Source organism: Lissotriton vulgaris, chromosome 9, assembly GCF_964263255.1.
Source record: "Lissotriton vulgaris chromosome 9, aLisVul1.2, whole genome shotgun sequence".
NCBI lineage: Eukaryota > Metazoa > Chordata > Amphibia > Caudata > Salamandridae > Lissotriton > Lissotriton vulgaris.
In genome coordinates this window covers 1,067,077,331-1,067,085,330 of record NC_141697.1, presented here as the reverse complement: position 1 = coordinate 1,067,085,330, position 8,000 = coordinate 1,067,077,331, and positions in this window count along the sequence as shown.

Here is an 8,000-nt window from a genome sequence, read left to right as displayed (position 1 = left end):
AAGTACCTACTATATGGTACCAGGGTTTCCCAGGACATTGGTGGCAAAGGGGTCCCCAGGGCTGCAACATGAGTTTGTACCATCCTGGGTAACCTATGCAACCTACTGACAACAGGCCTACCATTGCAGACTGCATGAGCAGTGCAAGCTGCTAGAACTTGACTGTGCTCTCACCATGTGAGGCACAGTCACCTACACTAGCTTTAATGATTGTGGTGTGAGGCACTCCTAAGGAAGGCCTCCTCAGCTCAAGATGCAGGGTGCATTATATTAAATGTGTGGACGTTTCACGTTTCACGTTTCAAAAACTTTATTCGATACATAAAATGAATCATAAAAGTATTGAACATACAATTCATCATGCCTCATAGGATTTAAAAGGTTCTAATTTTTAAAAGCACGATTTTTCCAAAATGTAAAAAGACATAATAATGACCATAAAAGAATATACAAGACATGATTTTCACCAGGAAAAGTTCTATACATGTAATACTACCCATAGGTCTTCCTAATCTTTAGTGAGATTCTAATAAAATTTAACATGGAACAGCAGATTTCTACGGAGGATAATGATAACAGATATTCGTACCCTTCCTCATAAGTGCAAGGTTGCCTCCCCTTCAGGATTGGTTTGATAAACCGGAGTCTTGGCTCCTTATATAAGGAGCAAAAAAGGACCAGATGTAAAGTGCTTTGTCTATCCCTATTATTACAAGGACAAGGGGGCAGCCTCTCACACCAGCCCCCTTGTTTCGGGAATGCAAGCAAAAAGTGCAGAATCTCCAGCCTAAACCTTGTTAGTAGGAATCGCCATTGCACATTAAGGGTAAATGTTAGATAAAACTGAGGTTGGGGTTTACAGGCATAGGCAATAGCATTGTCAGTAACATTGACTATAGACGGTGGGTTCAGTGATTTCCAATACCTTGCTTTTATGTCCACCTTATAGTTTCCCTCGATTCTTTCTGGATTGTCATAATAGGAGCCCAGTCCAATCTTATTCAGCATATTATAAACATAAGACAACCAGGGAATCTGTTTTGAGTTTTCTAAAGCCATGCAATCGATAATAATGTCTTTGGTAAGTTGCAGGTCTTCAGATTGCCAAATTTTACCCCTTAACAGTAGAGGGGACAAGCGAATTGTATCAGAAACACTGGCCATACCAATTTCTTTGTGGCAGAAAATGTTTGAGGAGCCTTTAGGAACTGATAGGACCCTTTTTATAAAGTTATTTTCCACCACCTGTATCACAGATGGTATTTCGGTCCCCCACACCCCTGCCCCATAAGTGGCTACTGATAAACAATTTGAAGTGTAAAGGGTTCTTAGGTACATAACATGTTTTTGCCCCAGTTTACTACAGAAAAGAAAAATACCCTCTATCGCCCTTGTCATGTTCTGGGCTCGAACCTTCATGACCGGCGTCCAACTTAGTTTGCTGTCAAACAAGTTACCAAGGTAGTTAAAGTTTCCCACTTTTCCAATTATGCGATTGTTGACCACGAATTTCCTAATAGTTGACCCTTTGGGGCCACAAGACATTACAAAAGATTTCTCAAAATTCACCTTTAGGTCAAGATCAAGCATGAATGTATTGAAAGCATCTAGACACACTTGCCTGCTATTTCCTGTCAATGTCATTAGGACAGTATCGTCTGCATAAGAAAGCATGGGAATACTTTTACCATTGATTTTTGGGAAATCACAACCCTGGTTTAGTAGGTACTGTTCTAATCCATTTGTGTAAACCAAAAAGAGAAAAGGCGCCAGGATGCATCCTTGACGCACACCTTCAGTTGAAGGTATTGGTTTTGTTATTTCCCCTCCAGAACCAAATCTAATAGATACAGTTGTTACTGCATGTAACCTGCGGAGCAATGTGACTAAAGGTTCCTCAAAGCCCATGTCATCCATCATCCGCCACAACTTATGCCTGCAAACAGTGTCAAAAGCACTCGTCAAGTCCATGAAGGCAAGATGTACAGAGGATTTTTTTGCCTTCATGTACTTGCCTAGAATTAGTGCCAAATTAAGGCACTGCTTGTTTGTCCCCTTTCCACGTCTAAAACCATACTGAGAGTCAACTATGAATCCTGTAGAATCTGCCCAACTTTCTAATCTCGCCAGGATTACCCTACCCAGAATTTTACATGAGGCATCTATTAAGGAAATCGGGCGGTAGCAACGTAGATCAGACCTATTGCCCTTCTTAAAAATCGGCACTACAGTTGCCTCCTTCCATGTACCAGGAATACGCCCAACCACAACAGCCTTGAAGACATTCAGTAAGATGGGTGCCCACAGACTGACATTGGACTTAAAAAGGTCCAGGGGGACAGCATCTGGGCCTGGGGCTTTTAGTGATGCTCCTTTCCCTAAGGCTTCCTCAATCTCAATCAGTGTAAGTGAAGAGCTGAGGGTCAAAGCCGAGGGAGGTGCCACCAGATCCCCTGTCCCTTCGGTACTTGCCATTATTGAGATAGAGTTGGGGTTAAAAATCTTAGTAAAATGTTGAACCCATTGATCAGCGGTAACCTGCATAACTATAGATTCTTTATTGTCGCTCTTAAAGAGGGGACGATTTATGACCTCCCAAAAGAGCCTACTATCTTTTAGTTCTGCAGCCTTTTCAAGATCATCCCAAGCACTGACTTTTAAGTCTTGCTTTCTTTTTGCAATAGCATCCCTATAAGCCTTTCTGCTAGTCCTTACAAGCTCTTTGTTTCTTGGCTTTTGGCGCAGAGCTAGTTTTAACGATCGGTGTGTAGCAGAACACACAGAGTCAAACCATCTAAAGGCCTTTTGGCCTCCCTTCCTCTTGGGTTTTCTAAGGTGCTTTGCTACATGACCACACAACTTCTCGAAGCTTTCAATAACCTGATGGGGGTCAGATCCTGGGGCTAGACATGATTCCATTTCCGTTTCACAGTTAACAACAATGTCTTCCTCCAGTTTTGTCACATTTACCTTCCCCCATTTCAATGTGACGCCCTGATTCTTATTATACTTAATCGGCTGTTCCCAGATCCTTGGTGATTCTGTTGTTGGCACACACAATAACAGCATTAAGGGGTTATGATCACTTGCAGGATTCGCCACCACCTCCAACTTATCAACATACTTGAAAAAGGTGCTGGATACCAAAACAAAATCGATTGTGCTCATCTCCCCCCTCGTGCCCTGAAAGGTTGGTATATGCAGGGTATCTGGGGCAGACCAAGGGTCTACTACACGCAAATCATTTATGATAATAATATTATTCAAAGCATCCCCCTGGGGTGTATGTCTAAAGTGGGTCAAAGGCTGGGCATTCGAGTCCTCTAGTCCACACACATTCGAGCCTCCAAAACTGCACAACGTACAGTTGAAGTCGCCGACCCAAATGAGAGACGATGAAGGGTGCCTGCTGCGTGCTTTACCCAATGCATCCTCCAAACTTTGGATTATCGAGATGTCATGTCCATTGAAGATGTTATAATACCAATTTATTAATAGCACAGATTCTGGGAAGAGATGTTCTAATAACAACACTTGGTACCAGTTTGTCTCCACCAGTTTCGAGGTTTTCAGCTCCTGTAGTTTTGTAGACAATGCTGTCATTATTCCACCTTTTGCCCTCCCCGATGTAGATGGAACAGCCGAAACAGTAAATGATTGAAAGCCCTCGATGTCACAAGTGGTCCTAGACCACGTCTCCTGTAAACACAGGATTCCATGAGCTTCCACAAAATCCAACCATGCCTCATCTTCCAGTCTGCTCATTAATCCGGAAATGTTCCAAGATAGTAAGGATAATAATAATGATGATGATGATGATGGCCCTTGTATTCCATGGATGCTTTCCAAAGCATCTCTTGTGGCGGAGGGGCTTTGTTCAGGCAATGATGACCGATTTCTCTCATAACCCATGGAGATGTTTCCCACAGGCGTGACAGCAGTCCCTGGCTGAGGGGGTCCAGTATTCACATTGTCACATTCAAGAGTCACCAACACTAAATCATCATTGGTGCGTGTCCCTAAGTCTTCATTCTTTCCCACATTCAAGGTAGTAGTTGCAATGCCTTCAGTCCCGGATGGTAGTCAGTCTACCCCATCCATACCAATTAAAGGGTCAAAGCGATTCCTCAGTGGGATATTATTGTTATTATTTGGGAACCAACCAGGATAATCTGCGCCCTGAAACCTTGGTCTTCGTGGGTTATAAGGGACTTGTGTGAAGGGGCCCATACTTGGTGGCCCCATAAAGCGAACTGTCTCATGCCAAGGGATATAATAATTTTGCGAGCCTTGATTCATGTTCATGTTGTGTGCCCAGCCCATGTGCTGTTTGCCATTTGTACTATAACCACGATGATAGGGGTTTTGGTTTGGGGTAGTCTGATAGAGGTTGGGATAAAAATATTCGAGACCCACACACTGAATATCCCCCACCCTACCAAACCTCGCCTTACTGCAAATGATATCCTTAACCCAGTTGTCTCTGAAGTTAATCAGGATGCAATCACCCTCCAGGTCTTTTTTACTTGGCCCAACCCAGGGGACCCTCCGCACACTTAAGATTTTCATAACAGTGTCCTCAGTTAAAGGCCTATTGGTATTTAGCCAGAATTTTGTTTTGTTTAAGAGGTCCTCGCTTTTCTCATATTTATTCTCTGGGATTAATGGAACACCTGTCAGGATTGCCATATATGGGGCAGACTCCGGGGGTATATTTACATAAATCTGTTTACCTTGTAAGGGGGTTTTACTAGGGACCAGAGGTTTGCTAGCTGGAGTTTCTTTCCCTTCAGTGTTAGGCAAGGTCGGGGCAGTTGTGTTAACCGGTGTAGTCACCGCCAAAGAGTTGCTAGACTTAGGGCCTGCTGTAGTCACCTGCTTAATTTTAAATAAAGGTGCTGGTGCTATACAAGGGGTGATACCGTTAGGATCTGTAGATGTTGCAGGTTTAGGTTGCTGTAAATGTATCTGGTTGTTCTTGGGGCCCTTTTTTCCTAAACTGGTGTTATTGCTATTAATGTGACCACCAGTAATAACGGGTTGTTTGGTATTACCTACCAGACTCTCCAGTAGAGCTGTATTCTTGGATGTTAAAAACTCCAATTGATCTAATTTTAGATTTATAATTTGAGTTTTTTCCATCAGGGGGTTCAGCAGACTTTTTGTAAGCTTCTCAAGACTGGCCATGAGGTCCTTATCTTCCTTATGAGATGTTTTTTTCCCTAAATTTGAAAAGCTTTTTTCCATGTTCGAAAGCTGGGATCCTATCTGTGATAATCTATCTTCAAAGGGATTTAAAAGCTTTTTAAGTGTTTCCCATGCCACGGTCAGAAATTCAACATCTTTCCCTTCTATAACGCAGAATGGTACCCCACTAGTTTCATTCTCTATTACGAGATTATTGTTATCGTGAGTTATCGCCAGCGAGTATACATCAACTTCTGGTGTCAAATCAGAAGGCTGCGTGTTAATCACTGGGGGCGGAGATGGTGGCTTGGTGGATAGCTGAGCCTTCGCAATCTTGGCCTTTTTCCTAGCGTATGCTGTTAGGTTATTACGCTTCCTTTTAGTATATGGCCCTTGCTGTTTAATTTCAGGAATTCCCCCAATCTGCTCTATAGATGTTGTTTTTAGGGCCATTTCCGGGGAGCCTCCGTTGCACTCCTTCATTTCCCCTATTGACCCAACCATAGGCGTTTTTAAAAAGTTAGAGGGTACTGATGGTAGATCCCCCTTCGGTATGGATATAGTGGGTACTGATGGCTGGTAAATATCTGCCATGGTTTCAATCAGGGTAAGAGGTGGGCCAATTAAACGGTCAGGGGTTTTAGCGAAAGGTATAGACCCTAGTGAAGATTTTTTAGCTGCAGCTAACTCCTGTGACAGTCTCCTTGCAGCATCCAGTTCAATGGAGACTCGACGTTACATTTTAGCAATCTCTGTATCTATGGCTGAGTGAGTCCTGGTAATAAAATCATCTAGGGTACCATTTTTCAGTTTGGATTTAGGCGCCCTCTCTTTGTACTCACGGGATGACATGATGAATGGGCACAATAGAGTCCGAGGGTTAGGACCAAGAGGGATGGCCCAGTCCAGTCCTCTCGGTCCTCGAACGGCCTCAAACGGCCCGCTCTCAGCCCGGTCTTCGCCCCGGCCTTAGTCCCGCGCGCGTCCCGCGTGCGCGTGGCAGTTACAGATTATCAAGGGGAGGAACAGGAGGGGGCGGGAAGAGGACCAGCTTCGGCCGATCAGCGCCGCTCAGCAGGCTGGTCCTCGCAGTCCCGCCTCTGGCCGTGTGTGTGGGGCAGATGGTCTGCAGCGAGGGCATAGGTGCTTCAATGCACAGGCAAATTTAACATTCACAAGGTCCTGGCAAGGTTTTCAAACCTCGAGCGGCACCCGCGGACAGGGGGCCGCGAGGCGTGGCGTAGTGGTCAGCAGGAAGCAGGCGTTTCAGGACAGCACTCCCGGGTAAGGCAGAGAAGAATCCCAGGCAACACACACTCCACGGAGGTTTTAAGTGTTGGAGGGGCGGGAAGAGGACCAGCTGCGGCCGATCAGCGCCGCTCAGCAGGCTGGTCCTCGCAGTCCCGCCTCTGGCCGTGTGTGTGGGGCAGATGGTCTGCAGCGAGGGCGTAGGTGCTTCAATGCACAGGCAAATTCAAAATTCACAAGGTCCTGGCAAGGTTTTCAAACCTCGAGCGGCTCCCGCGGAGCGGGGGCCGCGAGGCGAGGCATAGTGGTCAGCAGGAAGCAGGCGTTTCAGGACAGCACTCCCGGGTAAGGCAGAGAAGAATCGTGTGGACATATAGGTGCAAGCCAATATGTCCCCACTGGAAACCACTATATATGAGTTAGAGGTCCATAGTATAACATAGGCTGCCAATGGTGCACCCTTGAGAATGACAGTTCCATTATTCTCCCACTAAAATAAGTCATGTTTGATATCAAACAAGGCGCCTTCTCACTACAACATGATTCTCGTGCCCTGGGCGCTGTGGCATGCCCCCAGAGGGCACCTCAGATGTTGCCACCAGGGTGCACCGAGCTTTACTGTGGTCCGGCTGACCAGCCCCGAGTTTCCTGTGCCTATTGCCACTAAGACAAGATTCTGACCTTCTGCCAGGCAGTGTGATCACTCCCAGGAGTCAGTGAAAAAAGCTGGGCAGGAAGGAGGTTACACCTTCCTCGCCCCAGATGGCTAGTAAATTGGCACATCGGAGTGGTGATCTTGAAAGGCAAAGCTGGCCCTGATATGCATACATCTAAGCTGTCTCCCTGAGGAGAAAACTTCCCTCCCCTTGCCCCAGGCATGCTTGCACCTGGAAAAGGCAGGAAATTAGCTATGCTGGAGGTGTGCACCCCAGGAAAGCTGGCAAGCTTGCTACACCTCTAGAAAGGGCAGCTTAGTCTATACACCTAAAATGTAATGCTGCCATCTTTAGTAGGGCAGAAATAGTGGGTTCTGGGTAGAAAAGGTGACCTATTCCACCAGATGTGGTTACTTCAGGGGCAGACTAGCTTCAGAGACAAGCTGCCCGTTGGCTAATAGATACCACACCAATATAGGATTTAATGAACCCTCTTGACATCAGAATCTCAGATCTGAAAACTTACTTAAAGGAATGACGAAGAGGATACCTTTTGTGTCTCTGACAACAGGACTTTACCCTTAAGTGCAAAGCAAAAGAGGATAATTTGTCCCTGAGGCAACAGACTTGGAATTGTGTAAACAACCCTTGTTATCGGCAATAACTTAACACTCTCAAAGAGAGAGACCCTTGGCTTATTTAGTGGTTTTGTGAATGCTCTGTTCTTAGTGGTTTTGTGAATGCCATGGTGGCCAAATCAAAGGAGACATCTGCAGGCCACATAAGCACAATGTAGGCCTTGAAGGACTTTTAACATTTTCCATATACCCTTTATGGTGCCCCAAGAGGAGCAGGGAACAATACAGGAAGCATTTGGATGTGCATAATGGCCACTTAGAGACCATCAGC